Source organism: Triturus cristatus, chromosome 4_1, assembly GCF_964204655.1.
Source record: "Triturus cristatus chromosome 4_1, aTriCri1.1, whole genome shotgun sequence".
NCBI classification, from domain to species: Eukaryota; Metazoa; Chordata; class Amphibia; order Caudata; family Salamandridae; genus Triturus; species Triturus cristatus.
Window position 1 is genome coordinate 437,909,831 of NC_140585.1, and position 18,228 is coordinate 437,928,058.

Genomic DNA, 18,228 nt, shown 5'->3' on the forward strand with positions numbered 1-18,228 from the left:
TATTTGTGATCTCTAGAACAGCAGATCTGACCCTGTCCTCACTTCGCTGAGAGTAGACTTCTCGTTTCTACTGGTTCTAACTGCGCAGAGTGTTAGACTTCATGCTTGAGCACTTGGATTTTCTCCTTAAACTTTAAACATGGTTCATCTGATATTGACACCTTCCTCATAGAATTTCCCCTTCCCACTTTATTCAGAATAGGGAAGATCTTTTATGCAACCTGCTTGGTTGATACTTTGCTTGCTGTATGTTATTCTATTTAGCTTATTCTTTCTGATCCTATACAAATTTAGACAGCATGAAAATTTAAATATGTTTGCTCTTGCCATATATTTCCTTCAAATTTGCTCATGGATTGAATCTCTAATTTGATTTGAATTGTTAATACATTCTCTCTTTCATTGTGGAAGCACATTGATTTCACTGTACTTGAAATGCATTGCCAATGTTAATTCCTTTCTTACACTTCATGTTCAAAATCAAAGGTCCATACGACCTGATGATTTTACTAAGACATTGAGATGCAAGAAACCTTACTCCATCAACCCCAAGGATAACGAAACAGTACCCATGATAGGCCACAGGCCAAGTGTAGGCCAAAAAATTTCAACTGTGAGGGTTGGAGATGTTTAACCCTGATGTCCCAGGGTCCATCCTACTATGGCTCTTCAAACTGGTCTAAGTACACCACTTTCAGCACTTGAATCCCAGAGAGGAATTGTGGTGGGGCTTGAGCTCAGCACTCAACATACACACATCAATATAATAAAGGGTAGTCAAACCCAGTACTTGACATTCAAACCGAGCAGTATGTTTATTACACACTTGAACTAGCACTCATGGATATATGCAGCATTCAATTTAGTGTCCTGGCACTAGAGTCTGTAAGTGCTTCTCCCTGCTACGGACACGGTTCCCCACAATAACTCAGATGGATAACCCCACCCTTTTGGCACTATGTAGCAAGAATTAGCTCCTTTTACAGGTTTCCCCAATACTTTTTTAAATAGTGCACACTTTCTCAGTCTTTGTACAGTTCCACGTTCAAAAACTGATATAACCTGCTAATTGGGCGGAGTCTTGGTGGCTTTCCTGCTTCCAGCTGAATGATGTCTTCACTGCTCTGCCGCTTCTGGGGCTTCAGAGGCTGTTTGATATGCTACATGATAGATGCACCTGGTTTCTACAGTGCTACAAAAGTGCAGGCTCTATATGAAATATAGGTGCCCAAATTTCTGGACCAAATTTCTATCACTGTTTTTTCTGCACTGGTAGGGCTGCACACAGATGGAATCTCTTTAATCTACACGCTGACACCACCCTTCCTGTGCCCTTCCAAATAAACTATATATGCATCTGCCACCACCTACTAACCTTCATGCTGTGCCTGCTCTGCTTCAACAGAATGTGGCAGCCTTTCTGCAATGTCACTGCATATGCCATGAATCTGCGGCCACACATGGTCCTCCCCTTACTTGCACACTGTGATCGGCCCATTGACCCATGGCACTCGTTCAGAATCTTTGGTACCTTCTGGGAGTGGCAGCTGGAATGGCAGCAGCGATACCATGGTATCTTCCTACCACTTCTTTTTCCAAAGGCAAAACATCTGGTGGGGGGTCCACTGAGAAATACTGTAGTCCAATTTTCTCATTTGAGTGATCAAGACAACTGCTTCCAGAATGCATTAGGGTCTGACATTAAGGCCCAGACTAGACATATGATGTTGACAGTTACATAGAGCCTTCTGATATTGTAGCGGTTTATGGCTTGGAGTGCCGTGGAGGATTCTTTTGAAGTGTTAGGCACCTCTAGCGTTAGGCTGCTTACAAGCCAGACAGCAACGTGCTACATTGGTGTTTATTGTAACCAACTGAATGACCGTGAAGGTCTGTAACCTTTTGTCTAAAGCGGTAAAGTCTGCATTGTCCATGCAGGCACTGGACGGTGCCCGCAACTGTGGGTAGTGCCAGTGAGGGAAGTGGGATGCACCTGTGCGGGAAGGGGGCAGCAGCTTCTTAGGAAACATCCTGGCTACCTGCGCTATTATGTATTTTTTTTATTTTTCATAAAGCACTGTCCAGCACAGTCAAAGTAAAAAAAAACAGAAGCTTCTTTAAATCTACATAGAAGGTTCACCAAGGGCAGGGTCCATGTGCGCTCTTATATTGCATGTAATTAATACCAGGTTTATCATTGACCCCAACTTCACACCAATGTATCTAAACTCTAAAATGCATGCAATTGTGTAACTAAAGGTCCACTTTTTCCTTCACTTATTGTCTAAGCACACAAACCATACTTGCTATTTCAGGGCCTGAACACATTCACTGGGAACTTGACAGAGACAATGACTGCAGTACAAATGTATTGTAATTCATTTGTTGCTAAGGAGTGGCTACAGGCGCCTGGAACCATCTCAGTCTGAGAAAACCACTCGCCAGTGGATGTCTGCTATACACTATGAAGGAATGTGGCAAGCAGGTGCTTTCTCGCAGGAACCCAAAAATACAAACGATGGCAGGGGGAGGTTTGAAGCAAAGGCATTGTGTGAGGAATCTGTCAATGTTCCCCCTGTTTACTTGATTTGAAACTCTGGACATTATAAATCTGATGTGAACCGAGTACTGTGAGACCTGTTTTCCACAGCATTCTGCTAAACTTTCTCTTGCCATGTACTACCACTGTAGTCCAGGCTATGCCCTGTCATTGTCAGAGATCACTCTCAAAACATTTATAACTATCCCCTAGCAAGATCACAGCTATAATACATGGCAGCCTGTCCTCTGATGGGTCAGTCATGAAAACTCTGGAACAGGATAATTCATCCCTACAGTTTAAAAACACTTCAGAGTTAGCTGAGCGGGTGAGTTGACTTATAACCACTGTCTATCAGAAGCCATTTCCCATTAAGATAAATGTTGCTTAATAATTAGTGAGGATCTAAAATGCATTATATTGCATAAATACCAAAGGTACAGCTGCCTTGAAAATGCCAAATATGGCATTGAACTAAAAATACCAAATATGAGATCTGCAAGAAACATGTTAGTTATGGATTCCTTACCTTTAGAATTACCCCCAGGCATCACACTGGATCCGCAAAGTTTTTTCGTCAGCAGTACCTCTGCGCGTTGAAAGGTGGCGCCGGTCGGCTCCGCGTCCGTCGTTGGCATAGTGGTCGCCAGGATGATGTCGCGGCAGCTACTTAGACGCCGCCCGCTCGCGCTAACATCAGTTCTTTCTTCTTCTGCGCCTGCCAGCGCAGATCCAGAGAGAGCGGTACCTGCAGTCACTTTTTGACTGAACTTTTTGAGCGACTTTTGCCGACGTCTTTTTTGAGTCTACGACTCCTGGTGCACATAGGGATGCCCGGCTTCAAGGCTTGCGGTTCCTGTAGCTGACTTATGTCAGTTACAGATCTGCACCGCGTGTGCCTCTTTTGCCCGGAGAGCGACCACGACCCCAATTCGTGCTCCGACTGCCAGTCCATGGCTCCGAAGGCTTTGTGGGAGCTGTCCCAAAAGCTTCTTAAGTGCCGGCAATCGGCTCTGCGTTGTTCGAGGTCCCGGTCGCGAGGGAGGTCTTCGCACTTGGGGTCAGGTAAGTTGAAGCACAAGAAGAAGTCGAAGAAGCATCGTTGCGGCTGACGCAATGAGGGATGCGGGCGGTACTCCTCCCGCGGCTCCGCGTGCTGTGCCCGAAGAGTCAACTCCGGGATTCCCTCCCTTCCTGGGACCTGGAGCGACTCCTGCCCAGCTTTGTATATTTTACGAGGTGATGCACGTCATCTGTGGGCAGCCCGAACCCGCCAGTGCCTTCGGGCCGTGCGGACTCCGTTGGGGGGCCTAGGTCTTCTCTGCCGACGGCTCCGGCCCCAGCACCGCAGCCCCCTCTTGGATCCAGGCCTGGATCCGGATCGACGCCGGTTGACCTTTTTACACCTCCAAGTAGAAAAGAGAAATCCCTTGGTGAAAATATATATTCTATTGATCCTGTGTCTCTAAATTCCCAGCACAAAAGTTGTGGCCCAAATGTCAGAGAATTCTAGGTTAAAGATATTCCTACACAACTATGACTGGTATATTTAAAAAATCTTAGCTCTATTTAAAAATAATCACTTCATATAAAACAGATTACACTTAAAATGACATCAAATTCACATACCTATTAAAATCCTTTGTTTACATACATTCTAAACAAATTAAAGTAAACTGATAATACAATACAGTAGTTCAACATGAAAATAATTACAGATGCTTTGATCTCTAATATATGACAACAAACATTGAACAGAGAGACAAATATAGACAGTGCAATTTGTCATTAAAAACACATCAGATTGGAATAATTCAGGTGCAAATCCTAGATACAATCTATGATCCTTATCTAAAGGGTGAGCTGTTTCCACGGATTGTGTTGAATAAAGCGTTGACGCGTTTCGATGGTTCTATTGATTACCCATCTTTATCAAGACAAAATATACGTCTCTCTTGAATGACACTGTATGGTTGCCTTTGATCTCAGTCCTTATTAATTTTACTGCCACCTCCATAAGTTTTGACCTGTTGGGCATGTTCATAGCCTCTGTCCAGAGAGTCTCATAAAATCATTGATGGCAATCCTTATTATAGCTTAAATGCAAAACGGTATTCCAGAATATGTCACTGCTTCTTTTGCATTAAAATCGTGGATTATCAATCTTGAAAAATAATTTTACGCCCCTCGCTTATACACACTTGCCGGTAAAATCTTCAAAGGGGTTTATTTTTATTTAAAAGTTCAAGGTGAGATTAACTTTGTGTAGAGTGGCTGCAGAAAACGTCCTTCCACTGCGGGTCATCTAAAAAGTAAGGGGTCCCTCTCAATTTTTATTACATTATTACTTTTTACACCTCCACCAGCGTCGCTTACTCCGGCACCGCTACCACAGACGATGCCAGTCGTGCCCCCGGCCGGCGTCGACCCCGGCCTCCATCCTGATGTGGATCCGGAGCTGGACCGGCATCACCAGACGCCGGACCCGGCGCCGAGCGGGGTTTTGGGCCCCTGTTCACTCCTGGGGTCCTTTTTTGGCCAGATTGGCACCAAGAGGATGAGGATGAGGGGGAGGACTGGGAGGGGTAAGGTGACCCTCTGACTGATCAGCTAGACTCTGAGCTGGACTGGAGAGAGGGGAACAACCTTTACAACGCAACTTTTACAACGCACTACCTTTACAACGCATTTTTTACAACGCATAATCCATTACAACGCATGACATTACAACGCATGACACTACAACGCATTTTTAAAAACTACCTTTACAACGCATTCCATTACAACGCATACTACCATTACAACGCATACCATTACAACGCATAATATTACACTACACTATCCAACACTTACCCTACTGTTGCACCCCCTGGAGTTAGAATAGTAATTTTTACCCCTATACTATCCAACACTTACCCTACTGATGCACCCCCTGGAGTTAGAATAGTAATTTTTACCCCTATACTATCCAACACTTACCCTACTGATGCACCCCCTGGAGTTAGAATAGTAATTTTTACCCCTATACTATCCAACACTTACCCTACTGTTGCACCCCCTGGAGTTAGAATAGTAATTTTTACCCCTATACTATCCAACACTTACCCTACTGTTGCACCCCCTGGAGTTAGAATAGTAATTTTTACCCCTATACTATCCAACACTTACCCTACTGTTGCACCCCCTGGAGTTAGAATAGTAATTTTTACCCCTATACTATCCAACACTTACCCTACTGATGCACCCCCTGGAGTTAGAATAGTAATTTTTACCCCTATACTATCCAACACTTACCCTACTGATGCACCCCCTGGAGTTAGAATAGTAATTTTTACCCCTATACTATCCAACACTTACCCTACTGTTGCACCCCCTGGAGTTAGAATAGTAATTTTTACCCCTATACTATCCAACACTTACCCTACTGTTGCACCCCCTGGAGTTAGAATAGTAATTTTTACCCCTATACTATCCAACACTTACCCTACTGTTGCACCCCCTGGAGTTAGAATAGTAATTTTTACCCCTATACTATCCAACACTTACCCTACTGTTGCAACCCCTGGAGTTAGAAAAGTAACTTTTACCCCTATACTATCTAATACTTACCTTAAATGTAATTTAATATTATGCGTTGTAATGGTATGCGTTGTAAAGGTAGTATGCGTTGTAATGGAAATGCGTTGTAAAGGTATTTTTTAAAAATGCGTTGTAGTGTCATGCGTTGTAATGTCATGCGTTGTAATGGATTATGCGTTGTAAAAAATGCGTTGTAAGTGCATGCGTTGTAAAAGTGTGCGTTGTAACGTCATACATCCCTGGAGAGAGGAACTGGGGGATGCCAGTGGTCTAGACACCTCCCCTGACCATGGCATGTTGTCTGCTCCTACCATGGCTACGGAGGAGGGAGCAGTGGTGTTGCGTAGGGCGGCCAAGGCTCTCAACCTTGAGCTTCCTACAGTGGCGGTCAGGACTAACCTCCCGAACAGAGGTGCTTCAGCCGGCTGCAAGCTCTTTGAAGCACCTGCTGCCGTTTAATGAGGCCCTTAACAACGTCCTTTTGGGCACCTGGTCCAGGCCCAACACGGGGGCTCCCGTGGTTAGTCCCCACTTTCCTCTCCCAACACCCCACCCCTGAGAGCTTGGTGGTCTAAGTCTCCACTTCCAAGAGTGCATTCTCTATCGCTCCACCAGAAAAGGAATCCAAAAAGCTGGATCATCTTGGAAATCAGATGTTCTCTTCTGCCAGCTTGGGACTGTGGTCGGTAAACATCGCATGTCTATTGGGCCGTTATTTCCACTCTGTGTGGGACACGGTTGTGCAGGTGCTGCCTCAGTGTCCGGAGGAGGCCCGGACAGTGCTCTCCCAGGCTACTGCCGCCGGGAGGGATGCTGCGAAGTTTACCATCCATTGTGGGCTGGATACTGCCGACTCCCTAGGCAGGACGATTTCAACGTCAGTATCCCTTCGACGCGACGCCTGGATGAAATTGACTGGCTTTTCTGGGGATGTCCAGAATACCCTCATGGACATGTCTTTTGATGGCCGTTGCCTTTTTGGCAACAAAGCGGACCACGCTCTAGAGCATTTCAAGGACTCACAGGCAACAGCCAAGTCCTTGGCCCTCTCCAGCTGCCCTGCACAGTCTGCTTTTTGCCACCTTTGGTGGCTACGGAAGGGGTGCCCTACTATGTCCCGCCCAGAGCCACAGGCTGCAGCAAGTTTCCCAATCTTCGCGCAGCTGGGGATGTGGGAACCAACGCCGTGGTTCAGGGGGCCAGCGGGTGGGCCAGTCCACCAACCCCACTCTGCAGCATCCTCCAAGCTTTCCTAGTCCGACTTTTCAGGCCCATCAAATGCCAGTGGGCGGCAGGATCCGCCATCACCTCCCCCACTGGAGCACCATCACGTCCAACAGGTGTGTTTTGCAGATAGTCCGAATGGGCTACTCCCTCCCCTTCGAGGCTACCCCTCCAGCCATGTCACCCCAATACCACTGTATGTCAGGGGATCACATCAATCAATCAATCAATCATAGGCATTTGTATAGCGCACTGCTCACCCGGAGGGTCTCAAGGCGCTGGGGGGGGAAACGCTACTGCTCGAACAGCCAGGTCTTGAGTTGCTTCCTGAAGGCGAGATGATCTTGCGTTGTCCGGAGGTGGATGGGGAGGGAGTTCCATGTCTTGGCTACCAGGTAGGAGAAGGATCTTCCTCCGGCGGTGGCTCTGCGGATGCGGGGGACGGTGGCGAGAGCGAGGCTGGCGGAGCGGAGCTGGCGGGTGGGCTTGTGGAAGGTCAAGCGGCTGTTGAGGAACTTGGGGCCCAGGTCGTGGAGGGCTTTGTGTGCGTGGGTGAGGAGTCGGAACGTGATTCTTATGTTGACGGGGAGCCAGTGCAGGTCTCTCAGGTGTCCGGAGATGTGGCTGTGTCGGGGGATGTCCAGGATGAGTCGTGCTGAGGCGTTCTGGATCCGTTGGAGTTTCTTCTGGAGTTTGGCGGCGGTGCCGGCGTAGAGGGCGTTCCCGTAGTCCAGCCGACTGGTGACGAGGGCCTGGGTGACTGTCTTCCTGGTCTAGGTGGGGATCCACCGGAAGATCTTTCGAAGCATGCGCAGGGTGTTGAAGCATGAAGATGAGACGGCGTTGACTTGTCTGGTCATCGAGAGGGAGGAGTCCAGGATGAAGCCTAGGTTGCGTGCGTGGTCCGTTGGCTTGGGGGTGGCTCCCAGGGTGGGGGGCCACCAGGAGTCGTCCCAGGCGGAGGGTGATGATCCCAGGATGAGGACCTCCGTCTTGTCTGAGTTCAGTTTCAGGCGGCTGTTCTTCATCCATTCGGCGACGTCTTTCATCCCTTCGTGTAGGCTGGCTCTGGCGGCGTCCGGGTCGCTGGTGAGGGAGAGGATCAGCTGGGTGTTGTCGGCATAGGTGATGATCTTGAGGTTGTGTTGACGTGCGATGGTTGCGAGGGGGCTCATGTAGACATTGAAGAGGGTGGGGCTGAGCGATGACCCTTGTGGAACGCCGCAGATGACTTCGGTGGCCGCTGACCGGAACGGGGGGAGGCGGACTCTCTGGGTTCTTCCGGCGAGGAATGAGGTGATCCACTCCAGGGCCTTCTCCTGGATGCCGGTGTTGTTCAGGCGCTGTACCAGGGTGCGGTGGCAGACAGTGTCGAACGCTGCGGAGAGGTCCAGGAGGATGAGGGCCGCAGTTTCCCCGTTGTCCATTAGGGATCTGATGTCGTCTGTGGCTGCGATGAGGGCGGTCTCCGTGCTGTGGTTGGCTCGGAAGCCGGATTGCGAGTGGTCGAGGGATCCGTTGGTCTCGAGGAAGGCGGCTAGCTGTCTGTTGACGGTCTTCTCGATGACTTTGGCAGGAAACGGGAGGAGCGAGATGGGGCGGTAGTTCTTGAGGTCGGAGCGGTCTGCAGTTGGTTTCTTCAGCAGGGCACTGATCTCGGCGTGTTTCCAGCACTCCGGGAAGGTGGCGGTGTTGAAGGAGGCGTTGATGATGTCGCGGAGGTGGGGTGCGATGATGTGGTCGGCCGTGTTGAAGATGTGGTGTGGGCAGGGGTCCGTAGGGGATCCGGAGTGGATGGTGTTCATTGTGCGTGTTGTGTCTTCGGTGCTGACTGGGGTCCAGGTGCGGAGGGTGGCGGTAGGGGGCATCGGTTCGGTGGTGAGGTTCGTGGTTGGTGGGCCGAAGCTGTTGTGAATGTTGACGATCTTGTCGTGGAAGAAGGCTGCGAGGGAGTCGCAGAGGTCTTGCGAGGGAGTGATGTCATTGTTTCCGGCGTCGGGGCCTTCTCCAACAGGAAGTTACAGCTCTCTTGGCCAAGGGAGCCATTGAGTGCGTTCCTGTCCCAGAAGTAGGTCGTGGTTGTTACTCCTACTACTTTCTGGTGCCCAAGAAGTACAAGGGCCTGCGTACTATCTTGGCTCTCAGGAACATCAACCGCTGCCTCTGGATGGAGAAGTAAAAGATGTTGACGCTCACTTAGGAGACTGGATGGTAGCGTTGGATTCGCAGGATGCTTATTTCCACATACCCGTCCTGCCGGCCCACCGGCGTTACCTGCGGTTCACGGTAGGCCACGAGCATTTTCAGTTTACCGGGCTCCCATTTGGCCTTATGAGCACCCCTCGGGTGTTCACTAAAGGGATGGCGGTGGTCACAGCTCATCTGCACAGATCAGGGGTTCCAGTCTTCCCCGATCTCGACAACTGGCTGTTGAAGGCAGGCTCGTCTAAGACTGTCATCTCCCACCTCCAGACTACGGCCGAGCTCCTGCATTCGCTGGGGTTTACCATCAATGTGCCGAAGACACACATGATTCCCTTTCAGAAGCTCCTCTTCATCGGAGCGGTTCTGGACACGATGCAGTTTCGGGTCTATCCTCCCGAGCAGCGAGTCCGGGATAAAAATTCTAATCTTTCAGCCTCTATACCGGGTTTCAGTCAGGATGACCCTGAGGCTGCTGGGCCTCATGGCCTCCTGCATCCTGCTGGTCGATCATGCCAGGTGGCATATGTGGGCTCTGCAGTGGGACCTGAAGTTCCAGTGGGCACAGCATCAAGGGAATCTGTCCGATTACGTCCAGATCTCTGAGGGCACTGCATGTCAAATGCAGTGGTGGCTCACGAGCCAGTATTGGGTGAACAGCAGATCCCTCTCCCTTCCCCAACCAGAGCACACAGTGGTGGTGGACGCCTCCCTTCTCGGATGGGGCTGTCACATGGGAGAGGCGGAGATCAGAGGCCTCTGGTCTGTGGGGGAGTCTGGGCTCCATATCAACCTTCTGGAGCTCCGGGCAATCATTCTTGCACTCAAGGCATTCCTTCCCTCTGTCCGGGGAACGGTAGTGCAGGTGTTCACGGACAACAACATCGCCATGTGGTACTGTAATAAACAGGGCGGGGTGGGGTCCTGGACCCTATGTCAAGAGGCCCTATGCCTCTGGACACGGCTGGAACATCAGGGCATATCTCTGGTGGTTCAACACCTGGTAGGTTCACTGACCGCCAGGGTGAACGAACTCAGCCGCAGGTGCATGATGGATCACAAATGGCGTCTGCACTCGGAGGTGGTGCAAGGTCTCTGTCGACAGTGGGGAGAGCCTTGGTTAGATCTATTCGTCACCGAAGAGAGCGTGCAATGTCAGCACTTCTGCGCGTTGGAATTTCCAAGGCGGCACTCGCTAGGCAACGCTTTTCGTCGCGAGTGGAGTTACGGTCTGTTGTACGCCTTTCTGCCTATACCACTTCTGCCCAGAGTGCTGAAGAAGATCAGGCGCGACCAGGCCCAAGTCATTCTGGTGGCTCCGGATTGGGCATGAAGACTGGTATCCCGAGCTACTCAACATGGCCATCGATCCTCTGATTCGCCTCTTCGGGAGGATCTTCTGTTGCAGCAGTCCTCCACCCAAACCTGTCCAGCCTCCACCTCTTTGCATTGAGATTGAGCGGAGGAAGTTGACGTCTTTTGACTTGCCTCCCAAAGTTTGTGATGTAATCCTGGCAGCCAGGCGTCGCTCCACTAAGTCAGTATACTCCTACCGGTGAAACAAATTTGTGGCATGGTGCACAGCAAAGGCTGTGGATCCCCTTTCTGCCCCTCTTTCTGAGGTTCTCTTGTTTCTCCTTTCTTTGGCCAGGCAGGGCTCTGCTCTGAGCACTATCAAGGGCTATCTCTCGGCCATCTCTGCCTTCCTTCGGCTTCCAGATCAGCCTTCTCTTTTCAAGTCCCCGGTTGTAATTCGTTTCTTGAAAGGCATAACTCAACTCTTTACTCCTATTTCCTTCGTCATGCCTCAGGGGGACTTGAATCTGGTCTTAACCTATTTAATGAACGCTCCCTTTGAGCCACTTCACAACTGTCCTTTGAGACTTCTGACTCTTAAGACTGCATTCCTGGTACCCATCACATCTGCCAGAAGAGTGAGTGAGCTCCAGGCTCTTTCATCCAAGCCTCCTTTCCTGTCTGTACATCCGGACAAGGTGGTTCTCGGGACCCGTCCACCCTTCCTTCCCAAGGTTGTCACTGCCTTTCACATTTGGCAAACCATCACTTTGCCCACTTTCTTTCCGCCTCCGCATCCTTCAAAAGAAGAAGAGAGGCTCCACCGTCTGGACCCAAAACATGCGCTTTCCTTTTATCTGGATCGCACCAAACAGTTCCGGGTGGATGACCAGCTCTTTGTTGGCTACGTGGGCGCCAAGAAAGGTACCCAAGCGGACTATCTCCAGATGGGTTGTTTTGTGTATCAAAGCCTGCTATTCTCTGGCAAAGAAGGAGCCTCCAGTGGGGCTGCGTGCTCATTCCACCAGGGCGAGCAACTACTGCTTTGGGACGAGGAGTCCCTCTAAATGGCATCTGTCAGGCAGTTACGTGGGCTTTGTTGCACACATTTACGAAACACTACTGCCTTGACAGCCAAGTCCGGAGAGACGGCTTCTTTGGCCTTTCTGTTCTCCAAGACTTTCTGGTGTGATCTTGGTTCGCAGACCCACCTACGGGGTTGGTATTGCTGGGGTATCTATTCTAAGGTAAGGAATCTATAACTAACATGTTCCTTTCAGATCAACAAGTTACTTATAGATTCCTTACCACCCCACCCCACCCACCCTCCTTGTTCTCTGAACTGATTTCTAGGGTTAAGGACATCCTTTCAGGGCCCTAGTTTTGTGCATTAGTGGTCAGTGTCTTGCATGGCTCTGCATTTCTGGTGCGGAAAGTCGTATACAGAACTGACGTCAGCACGTGAGGGCGGCATCTAAGTCGCTGCCGCGACATCATCCCAGCGACCACAACCTCAACGACGGACGCAGAGCTGACCGACGCCACGTTTTGACGTGCATAGGTACTGCTGACGAAAAAACTTTCCGGATCCAGTCTGACGCCTGGGGGTAATTCTAAGGTAAGGAATCTATAACTAACCTATGTTTCTTACATCGTTACCGAAGGTAGGTAACTTGTTTACCAAGAACAAACATGAGGTCACACTTTAGCTGCTTTTCCTCAGACATGAGATATGGAAGATGGGGTGTCTTAGTAAGCAAAACTAAATGAATACATTATCCACACCTTTTGTTGGCAAACTCAATTCACACTTTTGACTGATGAAAATAGTTTTCATTCACACCTCATAAGCAGTTACCTAGCAAGGTAGCCATGGGTTGCAATACAAGGAAAGGAAAGGAAGTTTGCTCCTCCCCCCCCTTGGATGATGCCCAATTACCTAATCTACTGACCACTCGTAAACATCTTCCAACATTGCCTGTATTCGCCATTATACCATCTCAACACTCACCATCGCTCTCATGCACGTTATGGTATAGCTCCTTACCGCAGGCAGTTGCATACATTAGAGCTATTATTGTCAGAAAACGAGGGTAGAGAGCCTTGTCAGCAATGTTTTACTCTATCAAATGCAATAAATGAGTTGGAAATTTAGGTTAATCTTTGGACAATCACTTTCGCTAATGGACATCTATCTGTGACTAAAGCTATAGGCACAGAAATAGTAGATTAAAAATTAAGAATTAATAAATATGGTAATATGAGGTAAACTCACTAAGAACAACTAAAATGTTTATGTGAATATGAATTTGTGGTAATTGGTCTAACTTCTTTGTACACTATCGGGCAAATTTATGTTTTGTATAAACAGTTTACTTCCTCATATGAATTTTTCCTGGATGTCTGCCTTTCCTAATTGTGACTTATTAAGAAGCCTAACAACACAGTTAAAGGGAAATAGTGCCAGTTGAAGACATCTTTACATATTCTATAGATCATGTGTTCAAAACATAGAAGAGATGGTGTAAGTAAATGTCTCTTCATGCATGATCAACTCCTTTATGTTTTATGAACTGATGCTACTTTTAGTTTTTTACTCTGGGCACTGGATCTCTGCTACCCAGGACCCAGTGCAGGTGCTCTGAACCATAAAACATGTCAAATGTGGCTGCTATTCTAATTGGAACATCTAACCTACCTATAAGTCTCTAGTAAATGATATAAAGTGTGCCCAAGGCCTGTAAGTTAAATGTCACTAGTGGACTGCAGCACATATTGTGCAACCATTAAATTGGCAGTACAAAACATGACCGCAGGCCTTCCACGATTAACCTGGTTATGAAGGTTTAAAATGCAAATTCAAACTGTCAATATAATCATTTGACAGCCCTAAACCTTCCTTTTAAATAATAATGTCACCCTTAAGTAAGCCTTAAATTAACATAAACCGGACCCAGGATGATTTCTTCCGGTCCAGGGAGGAACTGGCTTGGCAGTTCGGTCTGGACTGTTCCCATGAGGCACAAGGTCAAGACCGATTTGCATATGGCTGGGTCTAAACTGGGGTAGCATGGTGAGCAAAAAAATGATGGATTTAACCCAGATCTCTTGACTGGGGGTGAATGCATGATTTATTTAGCATTCCCTCCATCATTTGTTTGCGTAGCACTTTTCGCCCTAAGTGGTATGGGTATGCCCAGACGTGGGTCCCTTGCACACTGTGCCACTGGATTCAAGTTAGCCTGGCTGATGAAGGGTAATACTCACTAAACCGGTCCCAGGAATGCTTTGTTTCTGGTCCAGGGAGGACCTGGATTGGCAGTTTGGTCTGGACTGTTCCCATGAGGCACAGGGTCAAGACTGATTTGCATATGGCTGGGTCTAAACTAGGGTGGCATTGTGAGCAAAAGAATGATGGATTTAAACCAGATCTCTTGACTGGGGGTGAATGTATGATTTATTCAGCATTCCGTCCATCATTTGTTTGCGTAGCACTTAAATTAACATAAGGCAGGGTGCATGATATTTAAAAGTAATACATGTGGGAATTTAATGTTAATCATGTCCTTACAATGCCAATGCCCCAAAAAGCTTTTATCACTGTAGCAGGCCAACTGTCCCATTGGAAAGCACCGAAATACATTATTAAAGTTAATAATGCTACCTCTGCTTAGAAACCAGATAAAAAGTCCCTACTTGGACTTTACAAAATATTTATTACCAAGCTAATTCTTTGGTAAATTCAGATTTGTAACAAATATTTTACAAGCCCATTTGTCTGAGCTTCCAACTGTCTCCCAGGAGCTGAATAGCTCCTTGATGAGGTGACCTGGCTTTTATCCCCAGATATTTTGCTTCGTGGCCTGTTTCTGACCTGTTTTGTTGGTTTTAGGACTCTGGGCACTTTACCACTGCTGATCAGTGCTAAAGGGCATATGCTCTCCCTGTAAATTGTATGTATGGATTGGTGTTTCCATATTTGGCTGATATGATTTACTAGTCAGTCCCTAGTACAGTGCACTGTGTGTGCCCAGGGCCTGTAAATCAAATGTTGATAGGGCGCCTGCAGCACTGATTGCGCCACCCCCATGAGTAGCAGCCTGTAAATGTAACTCAGACCTGCCACGGCTGTGTCTGTGCGCAATTTGGTACTGCCATGCCGACCTGGCAGGTGCACCCACTTGCCAGGCCCTAACCTTCCCTCTTCCTACATGTGAGCTACCCCTAAGGTAGGACCAAGGTACCCCTGTGTGCAGGGTGCAGTGTATGTGAAAGGTAGGACATGCCCTGATGTGCATCGCATGTCCTGATAGTGAAATACTGCCAATTTCGTTTTTAGGTCTCGCCTAGCGTTGCAGCACATGCGGTGCTCGCTGGCGAGAGATATTGTGAGAGAGGGATTTCAGAAGGGGGCTTTTAAGCCCCGCCCTTCATTTCCATTGGCTGGCGTCACCATTTATGCTAAACGGTGGCCTGCTATTGGAAATGAGTTTTTTTGTTGCTTCCTTTCACCTTTTGGGACAGCCCCTCCGGAATGGATCACTTGCTTCACGGCTGTCGTGAAGCACTTTCTTATCTTCACGAGGCGTGTTATATAAACAAGCCGTGATCCAGTCTGGATGGGCTGTCCCAAAAGGAGGCAGTGCTGCAGGCAGGCACAACGCACCCCACCCGTCACTTTACTCCCTCCCTCCCTCTCGCTCTGCCCGCTCTCTCTGAGCTCTCCCAGGCATCGTTGGCTCTCAGAGGCCGAGGTTCGCAGTGGTCGCTTACTGGTTTAACAAGAGTATACATATTTTTCTAAACATTCTTGTTTGATAACGGGCGGGGCTGGTACCCTCGCCAATGGCGAGGATCAACCAGAAAGTAAGAGGATTGGGGAAGTGACCGGTGATGCTTATAGCGCTCTGTGCTCCGGCGCTCCATTTTGGCGCACATCCCACGAGGGACGCCTCTGGCCTGGCGACCAGCCACAGCAGCGGTGGCTGCGGCGAACTGGGGAACAGGTTGTGGTGCGGGAGTGATGCTCTTCCAAGGATGCAAAGGCAGAAGATCAGATGTATCTGAAGTCCTCGAACCAAGGTTAACTGAGCATCTGTCGAATGTGCTGCTGTCCTGTGGCGCCGCACGTGTAGCAAACAGACCGACAAGTTTATAGAGTGCGTAATCGAGCTCTGCTGTCCCAGCGCAGTAGTTTAATAAGTTGCATTTATCTAACCCTACTGCCTCCAAATTATTTACATTGACCTCGGAAGGATGAAATCCAAAGCCAGTTTAGGCGCAATATCCCTAACTTACAATATTCCCAGTCCAGCGTGCCCCGGGCTCAGTTCAGACTCATCTTTCTTAAGAGCAAAAAACGGTGCACAGAGTTATAACGTGTTGCTGGTTGCAGTGCTTAGAAATTTACATCTGCGGTTGAAGCACATTCAAAATATGTGATACACAGTATGCGAAAGATGCTTCGATCACACAGTCGGGCACAACCCCAACATTCTGATGCAGAGCGCGTGGGTGCACAGTGATGCTTCCTAGGGCCCAGACGTTTGCCCGACATCTTGCATAGTGATCGGAGGTCAGCGTGACTAGCCGAGTACCACTCACCTCTGGTCAAGGGGACAAGCTTGGATTAAAAATAAATTGTGGTCTTGTTTCCAACGTCTGAAGTTTAACCACCAGAGGGCGCCTCCACGCGGGGGCTAAACAATAAACCTCCCCTGGTTGCGATGCAGTGTTCTTCAAACTTGATGGATACCTGTCAGCCCGAGGTCCCTGCCGCGAGCTCGGGGCCCCTGTCACGTGATCTGCGCAGGCAGATTTGCGTCCTGCACCGTGGTGTCTGTTTGTGGAAGCCAAGGGTAGAACTGAGCCCAAAACCCTGAAATCATGTGTCTTTAGCGCTGTTTTGGTTATTTGACGACCCATACATAATTTGCTTTGTAAATCCGAGAAAAGCACAAATGCAAATGAGGCGGATTCATGCAAAGGCAGCCGGTGCAGTCTGCAGGACGCCTGCTCACGAGCCAATACTATCCTGCAAAAGAGTTGTTCAAAAACGCCAGGGCTTGGAAACTCAAACCTAGGGGGGTGTCCTGGGGATGAGGGTGGAGAGCTTAAGCCCTACGCCGTCCTAGGGAGACGAGGGGTCTGACAAAAAATACGTCCCCCTCTCCTCAGGAGGCGGATGGTGCATGTTCACATCACAAGGCCCCATTTCTAGCAGTTTGTTCTCCACGCGTCCTTCCCTCGAGCTCGTTATCAGCCGCGTATTTACCTCATTGGTTGTGTTCGCGTCTCAGGCCACAGAGTACTGGGAGCCCCGTGCGCAGTGGAGGCTGTGTTACTGTATCCATCGGACTCAGCTGTATAAGAGCATACACCCGGCCGTATCCATCGAGAGCACACAAGACAAATCGGCAACCACCTGGAGCAACTCATAGAACGCGTGGAACCATCGAAAGGATGCATGGGACAACCGAGAGTGCATGGAGCAACTAGACATAGAAAGCGTGGAACAACGGCGAGAATGCTGGCGCAGTTTGTTAGGGACAGGACTGTGACTGGATCACAAACTTAAGTTAAAATTCTTTTCAGAAAATAGCATCACCTATTTAACCATGAGGTCAGTACTTTGCTGTCCTGTAGAACCTTGGTGCATAATTAGGGTGACCAGATTTTGAGAAGCAAAAACCGGGACAGGATAGACAACCTAGGGCATGCCTTAAAAAGTAAGCTACAAATCTGTGGTCATCATAGTGTACTGCCGACTGGTAATCTGCTGCTTCCGTCATTGCATCCAGATAATACATAGGGAGACCAGATTCTCAAAACAACAAGCATTTGCAATGCAATAGGTCTCACATTTACACGAGTTTGAGCTATTGACATTGCAAATAACAAAGCCTTTTATTTTTGTTTTAGTATTTAAAACAGAAATAAAAGGTGTTGTCATTTACATTGCCAATAGGTTAAACTCGCGTAAATGCGAGACCTTTAGCATTGCAAGTGCTTGTTTACTATTGAAAGGCTATCTGTCCTATAGGGTAGAATGGGAGTTTATTTATAACATCTTATAAATATAACTTCCCACTGGGACAAGATGGAAGGTTGGAGTTTAGTATGCCTGAACTCAGAATATAAAAATGCATCTTTTAGTAAAGATGATTTTTATATTGTGTGTTTGAAAATGCTACTTTTAGACAATTGGTATTTTCTTGCTTAGCCATCCGGTGTGTCTCTGCTGGTTTGTGGATTGACTGTCTCGCTTTTGAATGACAGGGTCTGGGGATGTGCATTCTCTCAGACGGCCACAGGGGAGGGGGGGGGGTTTAATGTGAGTCCTGCCTTACCTGGATGAGTCAGGGCTTGGCTGAATAGACCTGGGCTGC